The sequence below is a fragment of the Silurus meridionalis genome, chromosome 11 (genome assembly GCF_014805685.1).
Source record: "Silurus meridionalis isolate SWU-2019-XX chromosome 11, ASM1480568v1, whole genome shotgun sequence".
NCBI lineage: Eukaryota > Metazoa > Chordata > Actinopteri > Siluriformes > Siluridae > Silurus > Silurus meridionalis.
Genome location: NC_060894.1, coordinates 21,661,943 through 21,682,805, shown reverse-complemented (window position 1 = coordinate 21,682,805; position 20,863 = coordinate 21,661,943). Strand labels below are relative to the sequence as shown.

General features: G+C 40.5%; 1 protein-coding gene across 1 annotated transcript in view; it reads left to right on the top strand.

The window, feature by feature from the left end:
- Positions 1-477: 477 nt before the first annotated feature.
- cntfr (ciliary neurotrophic factor receptor) overlaps positions 478-20,863 on the top strand; it is a 160,327-nt gene continuing 139,941 nt past the window's right edge. The window contains exon 1 of the mRNA XM_046860345.1: positions 478-720. The gene's annotated coding sequence lies outside the window, so the exon portion shown is untranslated. The remainder of the gene's footprint in view (positions 721-20,863) is intronic.

Below are 20,863 nucleotides of genomic sequence, written 5' to 3'. Positions count from 1 at the left end.
TATAAATTTGATGGACAGAAACGTGGGGAGGATTTGGAATGGTTTGTTAGGTGTGCTGGAGATTTCTGATGCACAGAGATCATCTTATGGAAGGGAATTAGTCGGTTGATTTGCAAACAAGGAAATATTTGTCATTTTTGAAGAGCGCGCAAGTGTGTATATATATATATATATATATATATATATATATGTATATGTAGAAAGTATAGAAGCCGACTGTTTAAAAGCAGATGATGGAGCACTTCCCAGGGTACTTGAGAACAATCCAAACACCGCGTTTCCAACATGTGTGGGAATGTGTGCATATATGTGCGTGTGTGTGTGTGTGTGTGTGGTTTCCACACAGCATTCACTACCTGAAACAGTGGCTAGGGGGTGCACTGTGGCTGGAGGAAGGAGCATTAATGTATTCGTGCCTTGCTGCTGGGAGCTGGTCACATGGGGCGGCTGAGCGAGTTTAAAAGTGCTTTAGCTCCCCTTCAGACAGAGCAGTGTGAGCCGCCAGTTAAGACACACACACACACACCCACACACACCCACACACATACATACACAGCTACAGGAAGACGCGTGCAGCACACGCCGTGCCTACAGCAGAACAACTTTGTGTGCTGGAGCTTCACAAACCGGTCCATAGACACAAATTCATTTCTAGTGTTTCAAGAGGACAGGAGGCAGTGTGGAAGTGAGGGACACAGAGGAGCAGGAGGAAGCATCTAAGTGAGTACCTTTGCCTTGCAGGTCTTTTTTTCCCTTTTCTTGTCTTTCATTCTCGGTGTGTCTGAGGATAAATGTGCACACGGAGTTGTAGGTGGTTGGTGATTTCATACAGAAAGGATGGTACCTCGGGTGCGCACTTGTCAAGATTTTTCAAAGACCGCGCTGATGGATCGTTTCGAGACGCCTGTCAGCGGTCGCGACTGCTCGTAATGACAAAAGCACGTGAGGAACCAGTGCAAAGGGATGCAATCTGAGAAACGTGATCCACGCCTGTTCTGGAGCGAGGGAGCAGACAAAAGTGGAGGATTAAGAAGGGAGCGGCGGAGCAAAAAAAACAAGGACGAGAGAATGAATAGGAACTGGGGGGAATTAGACGGAAAGTGGTAGGGGTATTGAAAGCTCTGACGCTTGCTGGACAATTAGCCGTGGCTTCTGTTATCTGCTGCTGCCGCCCTGAAGGTACAGGTCAGGGGGAAGAGCTGACCCTGTGTCAACACTCCTGCATGCGAGCCATTATCAAGCCCTGATTGATTATTTTTACGTGGAAATCGCCTCTTCGAGGCAGATCATCCGCCTGCTGCTGGTTCTGTTCTTTTGCCATTCGACCCCTTCATCTTTTAATTTTTCCAAACCAAATTGATTCTGATGTTTCTACCCGTTATTTTTGCCCTTACTAATGAGCTTTAACCGTGTGAACATTATTCCTAATAATTGTCGCAAGTCTTGATTTAAAACTGAGGTACATCTTTATGTCTCGATGTTCTTATACACCTCCGCTCTTTCTTTCCTTTTTTCTTTTAAATACAGTGCCCTTCCCGCATAAGCCTCTGTAGGGGGTAGGGGCATTAACTCGACTAAGTTGACAGAGCTTTAATGACTCTCTGTTTCATGCCTTGTTGAGGGGAATGAGAGGAATGTCTGAAAGGGCACAGGACACCTCCAAGGCTCCTCTCCGTCTCAGAGCTGGATTTCTAGTTGCTTCAAGTCTTTAACAGAGCTGATGCTTAGTTTCAGGACTGCAAAATAAATAATGTGCTTCTGCCCAGAGGAAGAGTATATGTTATTTGACAAGATCAATTATTTGTAAATATAGTGTGTTCCAGAACAGAGGATGCTTTTTCTGTCATTCGGGGTAAAAACCCCAGATATTAATGGGACCAGATTGCACTTTAAAAGCCATGCTGTAGACTAGAGCAGTGATGTTGTGACCCGTTAGATTTTTGCAAGGTTCTAGCACAGGCCCCATGCCCTCACAACCGTACCCTGTGTTCTGTAACCTCTCTGTCCGACCTTCGAGCTGTGTTCATGGTTCAAACAGAAGAAAAGTAAAATAACGCTAGCATAATATTTCCTTTATCATACTTACCCCTCGGATAAACATCCTTAAACAGATGTCGGAACCGAGGGTGATCAGAGGCGGCATAGGGGTACAGATGCTCCCCCTTTCTAACATACACAAATCTTACTAATTAGAAGCTGGTGCTGAAGGAATCCACCAAGTCTCGCCTCTCCTTCTCTTCTTTTCATGTTATTCTTTCCTTTAAATATACATGGTTTTGACGCATCTCTCTACATGCTTGTACCTTCCTCAGGAGCCACCAGTCACCCAGTGGGTGATCAAAGCTGGGGATGAATATGCAAACCTTTAACTCAACTCCCAAAGGGGATCAGATTAGCTTTCCCCCTTCAAGCTAATTAATCCCGGAGCTGCATGAAATCTATTATTCTGCCCTTTTAAACGCCTCCACAAAGCCCTGTCTGTATCCCAGTCACAATCAATCCATGGCCTGCATTACAATGAACTCATTTAGCCCAAGTATGCGACTAAACCTGAGCATGCATGTCGAAGGTGCATTTCCGCAGCTCTTGACAGTGAAGGGATTCTGCTGGTACATTATGACATCCATCCCTTTTCACCTGCAGACACTTTAAATGACTGAATGACTACTCTGTTCCTCTTTTTAAAGTGACTGACTGGTCCAGGGGAGCCATGTCTGGCAGGAACAAAAGCCGCAGAAGCTGTGCATGCTCGCTAAGAGCGTTCCGATAGAAAATCTCTGAAAGCTCGACTCGCAGTCACGCTCAAGCTGCGATTGCTTTGCATAAGAAAACAAAGTGTGCAACAGGTTCTTCTTAGGAATCAGCAGCTTCTCCTTTTGCACATTTGCATTCCTTTAATTAGGACTCCACAACTCCAGGACTTTTCCCTAGGAGGTGAGACTCGTACCAAAATAGTTATGGCACAAAAGACATGCAAAATCATCCTAACCACAGAAAGCAGGAAATCTACTCTCTGGCTCTCGCATGGGCTTTTAATCTATTAACTGCTGAATCTTAAAACACTAATCAATGTGGCCTTTTATATTTCCATTAACTGGCGATGTAAGTGAATAAATAAAGAGTGCAGTCACAGTGGACGGACTGTTCCACTGTGAAAGCTTCAGAGTTCCTCGCTCCATAGCATACGTGTTATCCAAAATCATGTTACTGCGATAATACACCCTTTATTGGCCTAATTTTGTTTTTCTGTTTTTCTCCCCACTCTCTCAGATAGATAGATAGATAGATAGATAGATAGATAGATAGATAGATAGATAGATAGATAGATAGATAGATAGATAGATAGATAGATACGTGATTCTGCGTTTTGCTTGATTATGAGCATAAGGACGTGTGTTTTTCGAGAGGGGAGATGATGTTAAGTACCGGATGCTAAAGCAACAGCTCTCTTAATTGCATTTGCATTTTTTCCGCTCGGCACCGGATAACGTGAGTGAAGTTTAGAGCAAACTGGCCACGTGTCTTTTAATCGATTCAGGCTCTACAAGCTTTTCTCCCTGGCTTCCATTCAGCCTGAATGACATTGTATTGTCGATGAGCAACACAAACACTGCGTACTTCTGTAATAGGGTTCTTGATTTAATGACTTTTGTTGCCCGAGGGAACAGGAAAAGTAAAGTGGCAGCCTAACATACATTAGATTGAAATGAAGCGCAGGGAAAGAGGTGCATTTCGGCCCCCGACAGTGAACAACACTGCTGAAAAACGCTTCCGGGAGCGCGAGGAAATAGCGCAGATGCCGTTAAGATTTTGAGCGTGATCGTTTCTGTTCTCGTCGCTTTTTGTTATTAAAAGGAAAAAAACGCAGAGTTATTGCTCCAAAGTGCCCCACTGACCTGCTGCTACCCCTCACACCGGCCTGTTTAAAAACAGGTCCTAATTGAGAGAGTCTGGCTTTATTACCAGCTCTTAAGGTGGGCTCAATCTGTCGCCGTAATCCTGACAGCGGCAGTGCGATAAGATTGTCTCCTCTAAGCCTCATTCTCCGCAGATTACTGACGCTTTTGTCTCCAGAAAAAATACTGCCTTCACAATCGTTTACGCGAAACCCCCTCAGCTCATCAACATGGCTTAATATTTGGGCATACAGTACATTATCCATTTGCATGGATTTCATCAATAGACTGATTAGGAAAAAAAAACCTTCCGATGCTAAAGGCACAAAGTTTTGCATCTACTGAATATGAGGTAACAGAGAAAGATTTCTGGACACAAATTGTATTTGAGTCTGGGACGATGTACAGGATAGAGAGAATTGCCATGACGAAATTACCATGTCATTTCATCTGACCAGCGTTGCTTCCAGATCCCACCCCCACCCACCACCACCCCCCATATAATACCTGCATGTGTTTCTACTTACACGAAAGACCATTTAAAGCAGTCTGGCATTTCTCCTTCATTTGGAAATGGTTTCTTTTCTGTTTAATTGAATTGAAGTTAACGAAACAACTTTTTCCCGATAACTTCATTAAAACTCTCTGAACGTTTTAGCTTGAGTTTAAATCTTTATAACAACTTAAGCTGGAATCACACTGTGTGATTTTGGGCACGATTTAATAGCCGTCATGATCATTTCTTCCCTCCGATAAAATTCCTGCAGTGTTGGAAGATGAGACTATAGAAAAAGTGTGGAAAGTCAAATGGACAGAAAAGAGGGAAAAGGAGCATTTTTATTATTTATTGTTTATTAAGACATGTCAACAAAAAGACCACTCCAGATCGTTTGCTGCTAGCTATCGTTAGCAAGAGAACACGGGACTGACCACGTCACGGATGTCGAGACTTTGGATGAGTCTTTGTGCGTGTCAGATTTTGACTGTCGTACAATGACATTATGACAACTGAGATCCTACAGTGTGACACTGGGATCAGGTTTGTAATCTAACAGTCTAACAATCGCAGAGAAACTATAAAAATCGTACAGTGTGCGATCGGCATTGAAACTCATTCGTTTGATCAGTGTGTAAAAGCGTTATGTTTACTGAAGTTATCGTGATCAGGAAAATGCCGGTATGGAGGGAGGCCAGATTGGATGCTTAATATAATTAGATGTATAATTGGTTAAGTAATGACGAGCCCGCGGTGAGAAATGAGAAATGTTGAGCTCCATTACCGATTTATTAAAGCGCCGCTTGAGCTCTGAGGCAACCGTGAGTGCGTTCACGCATCCTGCTGAATCGCAAGATTATTTCTGGATTGTTCAGAGACTTGGGTGACTTTATTTACATTTACATTTATGGCATTTGGCAGGCGCCCTTATACAGAATAACTTGCAATGATCTCATTTATATATCATTAGTACGTTTATCTATCTATCTATCTATCTATCTATCTATCTATCTATCCATCCATCCATCCATCCATCCATCCATCCATCCATCCATCCATCCATCCATCCATCCATCCATCCATCCATCCATCCATCCATCCATCCATCCATCCATCCATCCATCCATCCATCCATCCATCCACTAATTTCTATAGATAAATTCATGGGTAAAATACGGGTACAACCTGTGAAGCATAATCCTGTGTCCATACTAAGATCAGTTTCACACCCACTGAGGGTAAAAGTGCAGATTCTGTGTCTGAAATCAATCATAAATGAGCTCAGAGGTCAGATATGCCCCTAAGTATCATGTTTTCATTTCAAGAGGACATGCTGTGCTGTAAAATAGGATGAAACGCCTGTTAGGATAGAGGGGGAAAAAAATCAGCAAATTCCAGTAGTTTTTCATTCTTTTTCTTGATCACAGACTTGCTTTATAATACACAGAGGTCCTGGTTTGATAATTAAAGGATGATTTGAATCAGACGGATGGAGCACCGGTGCGGATTTACACAGCGGTGTCATAAACCGTAATAACACATGTGAGACAGCAAATAGTGTACACATGTGCAGAGAAAAAAATGGAAAGAGAGAGAGGGGATTAATCTCTCTCTCTCTCTCTCTCTCTCTCTCTCTCTCTCTCAGCGCTCATAAAACGACACTGCAGATTAAGCTCGAATGAACACATCAAAAGCTCGTCTGACACGGAACAGCACTTAAGCTGTGTTCTCGCCTCGACTTGCAAGGTCTCTGCTGCTTTAAAGCGACTGCTGTACTCCGGGAGGCGACAGGGTTAAGCTTGTAATTTTACGTGTCGAAGTTTGACGGTTTGGCATTTCGATGAGGAAAAATAAAAAATAATAGGCTAATGCTTGGTGCAAATAAGTAAGTTCCTAACCATTACCATTAACCGCACTATTGTGCTCTAATAACAGCACATCCCACCGTGTTTTAGTTTTTTTCCTCTTCGTGTACACTTTAAAAATGGCAAAAGCAGACTTTTTTTTTATCCATTTATAACTACACAGTAATCCCCCGCTTTACCGTGGCTCGAATCTCGCGACCCTGGTTTATCGTGAAATTGCATTTGCCCCATAAATAATTCGTTTTCGTGGAGAGCACGATTATAAAATAAGGCAAAAATGTTAATACAGTACAGTACTGTATACATAAAATAGCATTTTGAGGTGGCATCCATTTATCGTGGTTTATTGCGGGTGGTTTTTGGAGTGTAACATGATAAACAGGGGGTTACTGTACAGGGTGGCGCAGGGAAACGAGAAATTTTGGAACTTGGTGATAGCTTGGAACTAGTGCAAGCTCGATTAGAACCTCTTGCCATTAGTTATAATGTAGTAGTGAAATGCTGCGCAACAAGTGTACACTGTAAAACTGTTTATAAGAATGCTGATAGGAGGGTCATGAGGTCATGAGATCAAATCCCAGCACCCCAAACTACTACTGCTGGGTCCTTGAGCAAGGCCCTTAAACCTGTAATAGTGTGAGTGAAGGGAATGTTGACGTGCTCGCGCGATGCGAACATGGGTGCAGTATTTTGAATAAACGGCTCAACACAGCGATGAAGTGTGCTGTGGAACGGAGCAGCGAGGGCTCCTTACGATGGCAGCTCCATATTCAGCCTCGTTATACTCTGGTTTACGTGCCGTTCAAAACCACCTGGGGACGACTTCTTTTTTTAAGGGACTGAACCTTTGAAATTAGCAGATGACACGTGGATCATAATCAAACTCCCTTCACTCACACCATCGCCACTCTTCTAAAAGGCTTTTACAACAACGGCAAGGGGTTCGAAGAATCCCCAGAGTCGCCAACTCCTACTTCCAAAATTCCATGTCCCACGTTGTATTTATGTCCTGTTTCAGATGTTATTCTGCCTATTACAGAAAGCCTAAGGAATAAAAGAAGGGAAAAATTTACAAATAACAAACTCTTTGTCCTGAAAAACATTTCCATGATGGAAAAAATCTTTTCTCAAAGCCCTGGAGACTCTTGCAGAAAATGTTTTTTTATCACGAAGCGTCTAGTAAGTGTACAGTAAGTCCTGGTGTTACTGTGAAAAACGTAAACGTGTGTAATCAAGACTGTCGATTTGAGTCGGAAGGAAACGAGTCAACACTTCCTGAGAAATCAGCTGTGAGTATTCGGTCATGATGTGCTGAAATGCACTGTAGCCCATGTGCTGAGCGGATCTTCATGCTGGTGGTCATGTCCCGTGCTTGCGTGCGGAAACAGGCATCCAGTTTTTCCTCAACCAGCGCATATTGGGTAACGTTTCTGACAGGATGCAGATGATCCGATGCCTGCGATCTGTCCCTCAGCAGTACTTCAATGTAATTCACATTTGCCAGCTACACAAAGTCAAATGAAAAGCCAAAAGCCGCATATTTTAGGGCCTCATGAAATATTTACCTCATTGAAAAGCACTTTGTAAATGTCCGGGTGTGTTGTTAATACACGCCAAACAAGGGTTTTCTTTCTTTCTTTCTTTCTTTCTTTCTTTCTTTCTTTGAAAAGGAGAAGAAGAAGAAGAACGAAGTGTTTATTTGACTGATCTTTTCTGTAACATGTATCTTTAAGGGCAATTGCTCTGTAATTAGAATGTGTCACCGAGATTGACGTTTTACAGAACCGCAGCAGCCTGCAATTGTGAAACTCATCAAGTCGTGCACGCTTCGAGAAGACCCGACTACACAAGGAAAAAAACAGTCACGCCTGGTTTTACTCACGCTGATGAAACAGGGCTGATTGAAATTCGCTCCTTCACTCCTTCGCTCTTCCCTGTGCAGATATACGGCCTGCTCTCCACCCGTTTTCTTGTCAAACCCTGCCATAATTATTCCTCACCTTCCACCCAGGGGAGTGGTTTTCATATGGCCATCATTAATTACTGTACAAATGTTAGCTTTCAAACTGTAAATCCTCCACACTCACTTTTTTTTCCCGCTGCTAATTTCCTGTTACGATTCAAGTTCGGACGGGAATCGATTTATCGCTCCACTTTGACCTCCAAAATACTGTTTTCATCTCATTCGATGTCTACAATTAAAATCTTTCTTAAACCGTGTAGAATTCGATGGTGGCGTCAGTTTCGGTGCCCTTGAGACGTAACGACGTTTACCTGTGAGGAAAAAAAAAACAAAGTCAGGCTCGTGCTTTGCCAGAGCCGGAGATTTAAACCTCACGTGATCTGTCTGATCAGCGGATTTACGTACAAAGCGCATAAGTCTCGCTTAAAAGATTCTAGCAAGCGCGCGTGTGATCTTTCAAACAGCGTTTCCTATAAACCACATCCTTAAATGGCTTTGTATGGTGGATATTCACTGTTTACAGAACCCCGAGTGGTTTTCTTCATATGCAGTTGTAACTAATCAGACAGCATGTCAAACTTCCTGTTCTTTCGCAAGCTCCGTTTGAGTACATTTTTAAACGACGAAGCTTTCTACAATTATTATTATAATATGTATAGAAAATATATATAGATATATAATTCTGATACTTAATCTTAGGTATTTTACCTTTCAGCATATTATGATCCAATACATTCACCCAAACCAACAAAGAAAATAACCCAATGTTGATCAGTTTTTTTTTAATGCGCCAAGACCTAATACCAACTTCAAATGTTAACTCAAGAAAGAGGGGAAAACGTGTAAAACCTGCCATGCCGATGGATTCTTAGCCAACATGATGTAATAAAAAGAAATGTTGTTTCAATAAAGTATTAAACAAACATCAATATACACATCTGTCACTGCTTGTGCAACATGTCCGAATCCTGAATTTTTGATCAGAAACTGAACAAATATTTGACATGATACAGGCCGTTTAGCGAACGACTCACATTTACACCAGTCATGTTTATCATCACTCTTCAAAGATGATCTCAGATGATAAAATATCAAACATCATCTTCTATTTCTTATCAAGGAGACTCCAGGGTGATGTAGTGTCGTGGCAAAAAAAATGTATTCAGGTCACCTGGCGGCTCTCACATGCAGGTCGGACACACACCGTGTTCTGCTGGATCAGACTGGAAATGTGTTCTGCCAGCAAAAAACGTTTATTTCGACAGCACATTGTATTTTACTTCTCCGTTCTGTGCTGGCCAGGGATCCACACTTTCGTTCGTGAGCTTGAACACATTTGTAAGAGTTTGTTCCCATATAAAGTGGTAATGAACCCAAATAAAAATAGGGTTAATTGATTGAAATTGATCGTCTTTAATTTTAATTGAAGTCAAACTCCAAATAGGAAACTCCAAAAAAACCATGAAGCTCAATAGTTTAAAACAAAGTCTCGCTTCCACACACATGCGTCATGATCTCCACAGCAGTCTCGTACTTTTTTCTTTAGCACCGATGTTTTGTGTATCTGTGATGGAAATATACACTGACAAGGTTATTCATCTATTATCTATTTCTAGATATTAATTAATTTATTTATTGCTGTTTCATGTTGAAAATGATCCACAATGGAGCCATTATCTTAGTTAATTTAAAGCTTGAAATTAGAAATTAAAATGAGGCCAGATGTACATCTGCTGCTATTCCAGCCCGCTGGATCGACAGTGCGAAAGGTGCTCCTCGTTCATTTAAATTTACACTTGTTAGAATCCACCTCAAGGGCACACTGAACACGTCGATAATGTTTGCACGGAGATGCTCAGGGACTTTGTCATCATGGTGACATTATGCTCGCTGGAGTGCTCGGAGATCTTCGGTGTTTCGGGTTTCACAATCAGAAGGGGTGAGATAGCCATCGCGTTTTTTTCACACTGATTTCGCGAATAGCGTGTGAAATGAGGAAACTCACCAGTCATTATTGAACCCCTAACAATGGTCAGTCTTTTCTGGATGTGATTCACAAACAGGAAATTTGTGCTTGGAAAGCACAAATTGGTATCGTGCTTGGTATCTCACTGTTTCAAAGATAGCAATCAGGAAAAGGTTATAAAAGAAAACATCACATGTATCATGGAACACCGTAAAGGCCATTATCTACAAATAGAGAGAATTTAGTAGGACCTAGGACATCCCTCCAGCTAACCTGTATTCAGGAATGAGACAAAAACTTACCAGGGAGGCTGCCAAGAGTCCTACACCAACATTCAAGGAGCTGTAGGAATGTCTGACAAGTACTGATTACTCTCTGCATGTCACAACAATCCTTCACATATCTGGGCTACGGTGGCTAGAAAGAAACTCTGTCTCTTTTTCCTCAAAAAAAAATACCCCAAACCATGTGGTAAAATGTGTGACGGTTTGATGAAACAAATTCCACAAGGTAGACTAATTCTGTTCTGCCCAGCTTTTGGTACCTTCAGGTGTTACCTCGGATGTTCCTCCTTTCAGCACGAAATGATCCAACGCATACACCCAAATCAAAGATGAGCAGCTTATTCAATAAAGTTTTAAAGGTCAATGTACAAGTGTCACTGCTTGTTCAAGATGTCTGACTCCGGAATATTTCATCAGTATCTGAACAAATATTTTATACGAGATACAACCAAGTTACCCAACTTCTTACATTTACACCCGTCATATTTACTATCATTTATTATTCAAAGAGGAGCTCAGATGATAAAAGATCAAACATCTATTTGGGATAAATGTAATGTAGTGGCAGATGTGTCCTGGTCACCTGGCGGCTCTTACGTGCAGGTTCGTGTTCTGCTGGATCACAATGGAATTGTGTTCTTAAAGCAAAAAAACATTTTCTCCGACAGCACATTGTATTTTATTCCCCCGTTCTGTGCTGGCCAGGGATCCACACTTTCATTTGTGTTCTCGAACAAATTTGAAAGAGTTTGTTCGCATATAAAGTGGTGATGAACCCAAACATTAATTGATTCGAATTAATTATCTTTAATTATTCCAGTTCAACTCTATCACTCGTTCTTGGTTATTATCATATGATCACACTGATTGAAGCCACCTTGGATGGTTTCATCTTTTCTGTTTATGTACGCCTCGAATGGCAGCGGGTGGAGGAGAGCAGGAGATTGTTCAAGCTTTTATGGACAGTGATGTGCTGTGAATTGTTTTGATTTTGAGTTTTGCCTCCACCCTGTTCTGGCATTGTGCATTTTCCTGAATGTGGTCTGATTTTTCCTGATTAACCTTTCATATTTGTTTCTACTGTGTCCTCGTCACGTTGCCAAGTCTTGCCACTTCTAACACGTGAAGTCCAGTATTTCCTGGTTTACACTCATCATCCTTGTTTGACACTGATTGGACTCCTGACACAATGACTCTAAGTGTTGGATTAGAGCGAATAAACCCCACACTTGTTTAGTAGCTTAACGCATTGGACTTTGGATCTGAAGGTTGAGAGTTCAAATCCCAGTCACACCAAGCTGTCACTCTTGGGCCCCTGAGCAAGGCCCCTTAACCCTGTAATTGCTCAGTTGTATGAATGAGATGTATGTATGTCTGAATGTACACATCTGCATCCTGCACTTTACTATGCATGAACCTTTGAAAAGGTTTTTAAACCTTATTGAGGTGCTTCATTAAGTCCTTCATCAAAGTCCTTTATCATGGTTCCAAATCATGAGCAAAACAAAGAAAATTACATAAGGCTAAGTATTTTCATTTTTAGAAAACTACTTTTGTGACGTCGAGATCATGAGACCATTTAGTCGTGATCACAAAACAAGAAAGAAACAAATGATAATGCATGGCCTCTTAGGACTTCTGTAGATTGCTAATAAACTCTGACAAAAATGGCTTTGATAATTTGCATTTAAATGATCTCCAATAATGTGGTTCTTGTCTCGACTAAAGAAATATTTATTTGTATTATTTATTTCACCGGTCTTTAATTTTAATAAAAGTGATAGGGTGTGATGAACACTTTTAACAAAGTAATATAATAAATAAACATGTTCATTGTGCTCTATTACAGTTGTAATAATGCTTATGCATCCATGGGACGTTAATTTCACGGTCTTGTGTCTGAAATGTCAAAATGAATTGCTTCGTGCAAAGGTTTGAGTTGTTTTCACAGAAATTATCAAAGCAACCATGATTTGATACGAGACATCAGTCGGGTGCATCAGAGGCTCGTATTCAGAGCACGAGATCAAATAAACTTCAATCAGCTCCTGTCTTCAAGGCACCATAAGCAATCCTTCTTTCCAATCATCTAAAAGAGATGGGGGATCACTTATATTACAACCCGGTCCTCCAGTGTTATTGAGTGAAAAATAGATTGACCCGTGTGCCAGAGGTCGGCCATTCTTGAAGTCCTCTTTGCACAGATGTTGTATGCTGGGTTTCCTGCTGCTGTTGTGTGAAAGTCAATGGATCACGGACTTGGCATCGACAATAATGTGCAGCTTTTATCTGCTCCTACCGCTGCTTCTCCACAGCCATCACGACCTCAGTGACATTGCAGCGGTGTGTAGGAGTGACCCCCCTGGTGATTTCAGGAAGTCTTATAAATGCACCGAAGAGAGCTGGTCATTCCAGAACAGACTATCAATTATGTTGTGTTGATGAGCAACTTCTCTAGCACGGATTCAGCTAGACAGCTGATCATTTACAAGAGCCTTAATAAGATCTGCCCTTGCGGTGTCTCCTTCTGGCTGTTTAAGTGAATCGAGATTTACGGCACAAGCTCAGATGACCCTTGTTTAAGTCAGGCCTGAAAGCAGACAACTCAAGCCAGTAGACTCCTATTAATGCCGCTGTGGCCTGGAATGGCAATGCATATATTACCCCAAAAAGCCAGCACTTTTACGGCCCTATGGGGATGTCGATGGGCTCAGTGGAGTCATAGGCAGCTGATCTATGGACACCAGATTTCATTGCAGGATACAGAAAACGTGCTTGACGCTGGACACGAATCAAATCATCATCTCGTTTTGGAGCCGAGCCACACGTGTTCCACCTCTACAAAGGATTACCAGCGTGTTTGCATGTTTATTTTCAAAGTCATTTAATATATATATATATATATATATATATATATATATATATATATATATATATATATATATATATATATATATATATATATTTTTTTTTTTTGCCCTAAGGAACAAAAGTGTATATTAGCGCTTTCCAAACATGCTAACATATTGAAGTTTAGCGTGTATGAAGATGCTCGTGCGTCGTGTTAACACAGCCCCGCGAACGCATGGTGCAAGTGTTCACCAGCAGCTCCATCTGTTTCGGGTCAGTGAGATCGCCGTCTGGCTGCTTCGCTTTCATTTCTGCGTTCGTGGCCTCGCATGTAAAATGGAAACGAAATCTAAAATCTAAAAAAAAAAGGATACAAATTGGTTGGATCAGCAAGCAAAGCGCGATCAGACAGAAGGCTGCAGCTGCTGATACGGCTGAGGAAAGGTGAGCTTGTCTCTGTGCGGGAGAGCTGAGTGTTCCTGAAAGCCGGCCGGCTCAGCGATTCTCGAACTCTTCTCCAGACTAAGCACTTTTTACCTGCGCTGGTGTTATTCGAGTCCAGGTGATGTATTGAAGCAGAACAGGCTTGCTGAATGAGTTGGACTGGATGGTGACGAACAAGGGAATGCAAGCAAAGAAAATAGGCAATCTTACATAGAAAAAGCTATCTAATGGCGCTCGTTGTATTGTTCCTGAAAATCTGAAGGATTAAAAAAAAAGCACTTTTGGGCGCCGGCGGCAATTCAGACTCCAGAGGGGGTGATGATCTGGAGTCAAGATCCTATCTGTCTGGACAGAAGGGATGGTGGACTCTCCGTCCTGTAAGTCAAAGGAACTCTAGTCGATTGTAGTGGGACATTTGATGAAACATGAGAAGCAGCTTGAAAAGTTTGGCTTCACGTTTCAAGGAAGAAACTTGTATTCATGGCATGTTGGATCAGTGGTATGCACTGCTCAGCAGGGTTCTCCGGTTTCCTCCAACCTGTCAAATACATGCCCTTAAGTGAATCAGGTGCTCAAAAATGCCCCGAGGTTTGAATTAGTCTGTGGTGAACTGGTTGATTTCCAGTCTTTAGGAGATCCATGATTTATGTTTCTGACCATTTTAGTAAGAGACACACCAGTCCATTTCAGGGCATATCGCTCACACGTGTGTCACGTCGGCCCAAATAAGCTTCAGATAAGTTATAGCTTAACATGACCGGTCCTGCTGCACTGAAGCGGAGGGCGAATTTCCCGTTTGAAATCAAGAAATTCAGATCATGAGCTTTATGATCAACTTTCTCTTCTCATCTGCTGCGTTCACGTTCGATCTTTCAGTCATCAAGACCTTTTTCTGCTGAAGAGCATCTGATTCAGAATCCACTGGAGAGGATTTCAAGTTAAGACCACTTCATTTGAGCGGGAGGATTTAGCATAACAAGCATTATATGGGCTTCTGTAGTGCTGCTAATCTGTTTCATGCCTTCGAGCTGGAAAAGAGGCCCAAGAAACATCTTACCTACGAAGTGAAGAAAATGTTTTGTCCATGGTTTGCTTTAAACTGACACACTCCACAGGCAAACACCTGCTTGCTCAAAATACGCTACAGAAAACACTCGGATGTGTGTGTGTTCTGTTTAGTTTTTTTTGGAAAGTGGCGAGGAGATGCTTTTAGCAGCACACATACGTTTGAGGGATGAAGGTGAGCTCCGAGCGAGTACTGTGGAAGTTGCTGACAGGAAGACACATGGCTGTCTGCAACTCTGTGGCATGTGCTGTTGTTTTGGTCGTGTTGCTAAGTGTCTGTTTCTGTGGCGGACGATAAAAAAGGCGCTTAAGGACAGGGATTGTGTTTCAGGACCTTTGACCAGGAACAAAGTTGAGGAAGATCTAGTGAGGAGTGTGGCATGCTAAATTTGGGCTCGGATTGCATTTACACAGACACGTAATTGATTGATTGTTCATGAACGGTTCGGTAGATGCCCAATTCTTATTTGCAGAGTTACACTTAAGTAGCTTTTTCATGTATCTGTACTTTACTGAAGTATTTCCATTTGGAGAGACTTTTTACTTCACTACATTCCAAAGTCAAATATTTGACTTTTTACTCAACTACATTTTGCAAAATCAGTCGTTCCTTTTTATTTATGAGAATAAAAACTGGTGAAACACGCAGCGAGTCACCAATCAGGATCGAGCGCACGCTCTGTTTTTAACCTGTTCTGATTAGCGCTTGGTGTATCTACTGATCACCAACATACAGTTCAGCATCAGTTCAACAACATTTTACAGAGTGAATCTACTTTAACTATATGCTGCTTTATTAATTTACATATGGCATTCAGCAGACACCCTTATCCAGAGAGAACTACGACTGAGCATTTGAGAGTTAACAACCTTGATCAAGAGCCTAGAAGTGGCAGCTTGGTAGTGCTGGTATTTTACCTCATGAATTTCCGATCCAAAGTCCAACGCCTCAACCACTGAGCCACCAAAAACTCCTTTATTCCGGATATTTGGAGGGTAAAAAAACATTTAAGTATAGGCGGATTTTGACAACACAATACCGCCATAGTTTTGACTCTCCTTAGCTCCGCCTACAGAGCAACAGATGTGTACTCGATTCACTTTTTCTGATTTGTGCAGCCCTTTTTAACAATAGTCACGAAGCAGCTTGATGGAAATCTGGAGGTAGATTTCGATCCCTGATGTGCAAGCCAGAGGCAAGAGTGGCCAGGAAAAACTCCCTGCGATGACACGAGGAAGGAGCATTGAGAAAAAACAGACACAAAATGTGACCATTACAGTGTGCAGATGTAGAAGACTAAAATCAAACAGCGTGTTGAAAGGATGTTCAGTATCAACAGGCTGTGAAGGAAAAGTCCTGTGATGAGCACAGGACAGGCTTTACGGATGCAATTACAGATCTACAGAGTTCAGGTTAGGTTGTGTAAAGCATTTTATATTGTTAGATTAGATCTAAAAATAATAGGACCATCATGATATCTCATTACCTTTTTGATTTGACTTGTTTATTTTAATTCTTTTCACATTGACTTTTTTTGGTTTGTCTTTTTAATTGGGAATAAATGCATAACAATTTTAGAATACAAAACCTATTAAAAGGGTTTATCATGACTTTTTATTTCAGTCATACTGCATGGAGAAAACGAATGAAATCAAAAGTCATCATCGTTTCAACGATTTGGATCTTTTTATATTAAATCCTTCAGATTTTTTCCATTTTTTTTTCTTACATGCATATGATTTCATTATACAAAAACAAAAGGTTTCTTGTGGCTTTTCTTTTATGAATAGAATTCTGTTTACTAAAATGCATCAATGTTAAAAATGATTTAGACATTTTCAATGACGTTGCCCAGAAAATACATTGTCTTAGGGTTTCCTAAGAGATTTTCATAGTTACAGTTCAATGTAATATATTTATTCATATATTCAGGTTGGATGAACAGATGGTTTTAGAGTCAAACAAGAAATCCTGTTTAAAATATTCCACCCAATATTTCTGCTCGGGAAAAGGTATCTCACGCCGTACGTCTGAGATTATAAATTGTCCGTTGTCACGTCAAGCCTTCTGCGTGGGACTCGGACTTGCGTGTGATTGAGCAGCATGTAATCCCAAACATCCCTTTCTTGTTTTTCGCTTGCTGGGTTCCTGAGTGTTGATGGATGGATCTAATCCGTCCTGCAGTTCCTGTCCTGGTCACATGTGTTCAAACTCAGTTTGGGTGTCTCCTGCTTTTGGCATGACTAATTCTCCCAAACAGCGTCGGGAGGCACAGAGGTTGTCTTTAGCTGTCACAATGTCATGTCAATATGGGAAGCAGGTGGAGTGTGGAGTGCGACACGTGAGCATCCCATGAGTCTTTGAGGGGGAAAACAAGCTTGTTTGTTTTTTTGGGGGGGTTTCTCTCCAGTTGAGAATCCAAACACAAGTCCAGAAATAGTTTATTTTCAGCTGTAGTGTGATGCTCGTGCCCATTTTTTTATGCAGGAAGAAAAAAAAAAACGAATGTGCGAAAGTCAGTCAGAGAGCAAAAACAGAGCGAGAGAGACGGAGAGAAGTGTCATTAGACATGATGCAACTGACCTGTAATATGTATGGAGACTGGATGAAGTTTATTACTCATAAATAATGCACTGAAGAAATATTCAACTGTATGATTAAAATTCTGCTTTTAAAGCTCTGACATTGATAAGTTGTGACCTCAGTATTAGATCGTTCAACCTGAGATTCAAATAAATGAAAAAATTCAAATAAATGGAAATATATTTAATTCTAAACTCATGAAGTATCTCAGATTGCTAGTTTTGCCTACATGGAATCACATGTACAATAAAAGTACCCTTTTAGAGAAAAACGCAATCTGCCCTCGATTACATACTTGAGTTCACAGATAACTGTGATTTGCTAAAATCGCTGTGATTGACAGATATGATAGGTATGCCCCTCCCACTTTGTTTACTTGGCTCTCAGCTATACATGATTATAGGCAGATAAATTTATCATTTTTAGATGTTCTACATTATTTTGAAGCAGAGTATAATTTTTTTTTTGTAGCAAGTAATAATAATAGGTTTTCTGTAAGGTAAAGTAGCACTTTACATTTTTTCCCCCAACATCATGAAAGTTTGTATTTTGCAATTCTTCTCTCTTTTTTTGTCCTTCTTTTATTCATTTCAAGACAGAAAAATAAAAGAGGCTGGTGAATTAATAGAAGTTTATAGCATTATATAATGCATAAGAAAAATGGATAAATGGATAAAAAGTATAGCATTCATTATTAAAAAAAATAAATAAAAAATGGTAACACAATTGCGCCAGGTCACATCACAACAACCTCAGATCGATTGTTTTCTATTATTCAGTATATAAGACTAAAATATATCAAAGAAATCCCACATACAATGGTATAAAGTTTTTTGGTGCAAAATATTTAGGTATGAAATTGTGCCATTCCACTTTATGAGTGCCTCCAGAGCAAGACTGAGCCGTTCATCAGAATTATTATTATTATTATTTTCCCTTCTTTGATATCTGAATGGCTCCAATTTCCACATTTTGCCCTGTTATTTTTCTTTGCTGACTTTAGGCTTAAGGCTTGAATGCTTAAAATGGCATCTTTGCCGTAATGTATTGGTTTGTTTACGCTCGAGTTCTCGGGATATTTTCTCTCCCTTGGATTTTGTTTTCCTCCATGATACATTACCGACATTTTATTTTGCTTATTATAAGATTGCATTTTTGTGTTTTGTGTCATATTGTACTGTATACAGTATAATGTGTCCATGTGCTATCATGAGCACCAGGACAGCAAACAATGGACGATATTTTTAGCGTATTAACGCTGATCCGGTAGCACCTGGATTCAGCACTGAACACGCAGGTGTGAACGACCTGATGAAGTTAAACAGCGCAAATTTGGTAAACAAAACACCCAAAGGATTTAATTTCTTTATCTTTTTAGCTTGAAAGGAGGAGCTTTTCCTATTCACTGCTCTGACAAAAGTAGCTCAGTGGTGGCCTGATTCTCTTTTGTGCTGGAGCGGCCCTGAGACCTGTGTCGTTAACCTGCATTTACAAAAGACCAGCCAACAGTTCTGGCTTTCAGTCCACTTTACAAACTGTTACACATTGTAAGTCTTCAGGGATGAAGCTCTTTCAAGGCTCTGCCTTCCCCAGATAACATGCTGATATAATCTGCTAGCACAATAAATAAAAAATAGGAGTTTCTTTAAATAATATCAGTAATCAGGAATTGTCACATGACATCATTAATCAATAATGAATTAATGATGGCGTTGGAGAAATGAATCAAATTTAGCATTAAGCAGAATTCAATGGGAAATATCGCAATAGTTTGTGGCATTAAAGTGTATTCTTCACGTTTAACACGTTTGAAGTGCCGCTTTGACATGTCGCCTCAAGCCGTCTCTTAAAATTTTATGGCAGGACACATCTGAGATGATTATTTTGGGTAATTCACAATCTCATAACTTCTAGCCAAAGGAAACCAATATAAAACAATACTGATGGAAATAGAGGCTCAATTCCTACTGATTATAGGTGTGTGTGAAGAGAAGAGGCACACAACAGGCACATTTAATGCTAATCATTTAACAACAACAACAAAAACATTTTTTCTGTTTCCCAGAAACACAAATATTAATAACCGTTAAATTAGTAAAATGAGCATCAGATTGGAATTATTTTCAACGCTTTTGGTTAGTAATCAAATGCTTTTACATTTGATTACATTCAAATACATTGACTTTTCGCTGATTTTCTGATGGAATTTTGCTTTATTATACTGTGGACAGCATCCAAACATTCACCACAACACACTATTAACACTGAGACTGTGTCTGAGTCCATATTCTGCCCCCTGCGTGTAGCGTAGTGTTTCAAGGTACCAACAAACATCCTGCACCTTTTGATCAAGGTAGGCATGGTGGATTATAATCGAACAAAAGTTATCCCACAGTGCAACAAGTTTAGTCAAAAGTACATTCCATTAACACATTCTGACCCCATTTGCTGTTGTAATAACCTCCACTCTTTTGGGAAGATGTTCCAACAGATTTTGAAGTGCCGATTTATGATCATTCATCCACAAGGGTGTTAGTAAAGTCAGGTACTGATGTAGGTGAGATGAAGTGAGGAGGCCTGGGGTGCAGTCAGCGTTCACATTCATACCAAAGGATGAATTCCAATAGGGTTGGAGCTCTGTAGCAGGAGATCTTCCATACCAACCCTTGCAAAGCAGATCTTTATGGAGCTGGCACAGGTTTGGGTCTCCTAGTTCAAATAAAGGGAACATGTTATGCCAACACATCCAAAGACATCCTATACGATGGCGTACGTCCAACTTTAAGGTTAGAGTTTGGAGAAGAACCAAATATATTTATGTTTTGTTTGTTTGTTTGTTTTTTTAAATGGTTTAAAAATGTCTGTGAGGTTGGTCAGACATCTCAGCCCATGCAAAATGACGCCATGTTTATTATTCGGTGGCCCTTGTTCACACCTGCCACAGTCAGACTGGGAAGGTGCAGGAAAATGGCACTGTTTTTTTGCGCTCTGATTGTCAAGCTGTCAGAAAATAAGCATTCTCAAGGTGAACCAGCAGGATGTGCTGCTCCGATACCTGAAGACCAAATAGAGCTGACAGATTTAAGGAAAAAAAATAATCCTTTCATAAAAAAGGTTGTACATTTGATATGATTTCTGAGCGTTGTTTAATAGTAATGGAATTATCATTTCAATCCGAATGACTTCTATATGTCATTGAAGTTCAATCAAAACGATTTTAAACATCAAAATAATGTTCAAAAAACATTTTATGAAACAGTCTGGGATTTAAACTCTATTTGCTGAACCTCATTCACACACAGTAATATATTTCTGTATTAATAAACCAGGTTTAATACCAACATAAAGGCTTCTATTCGTTAGAACACGCCTGGGATTAAAATATCGCCCAAGAACACAGTAGCAAAATGATTGTGTTTTTTTTAATCCTAATAACAGATAATTGGACAG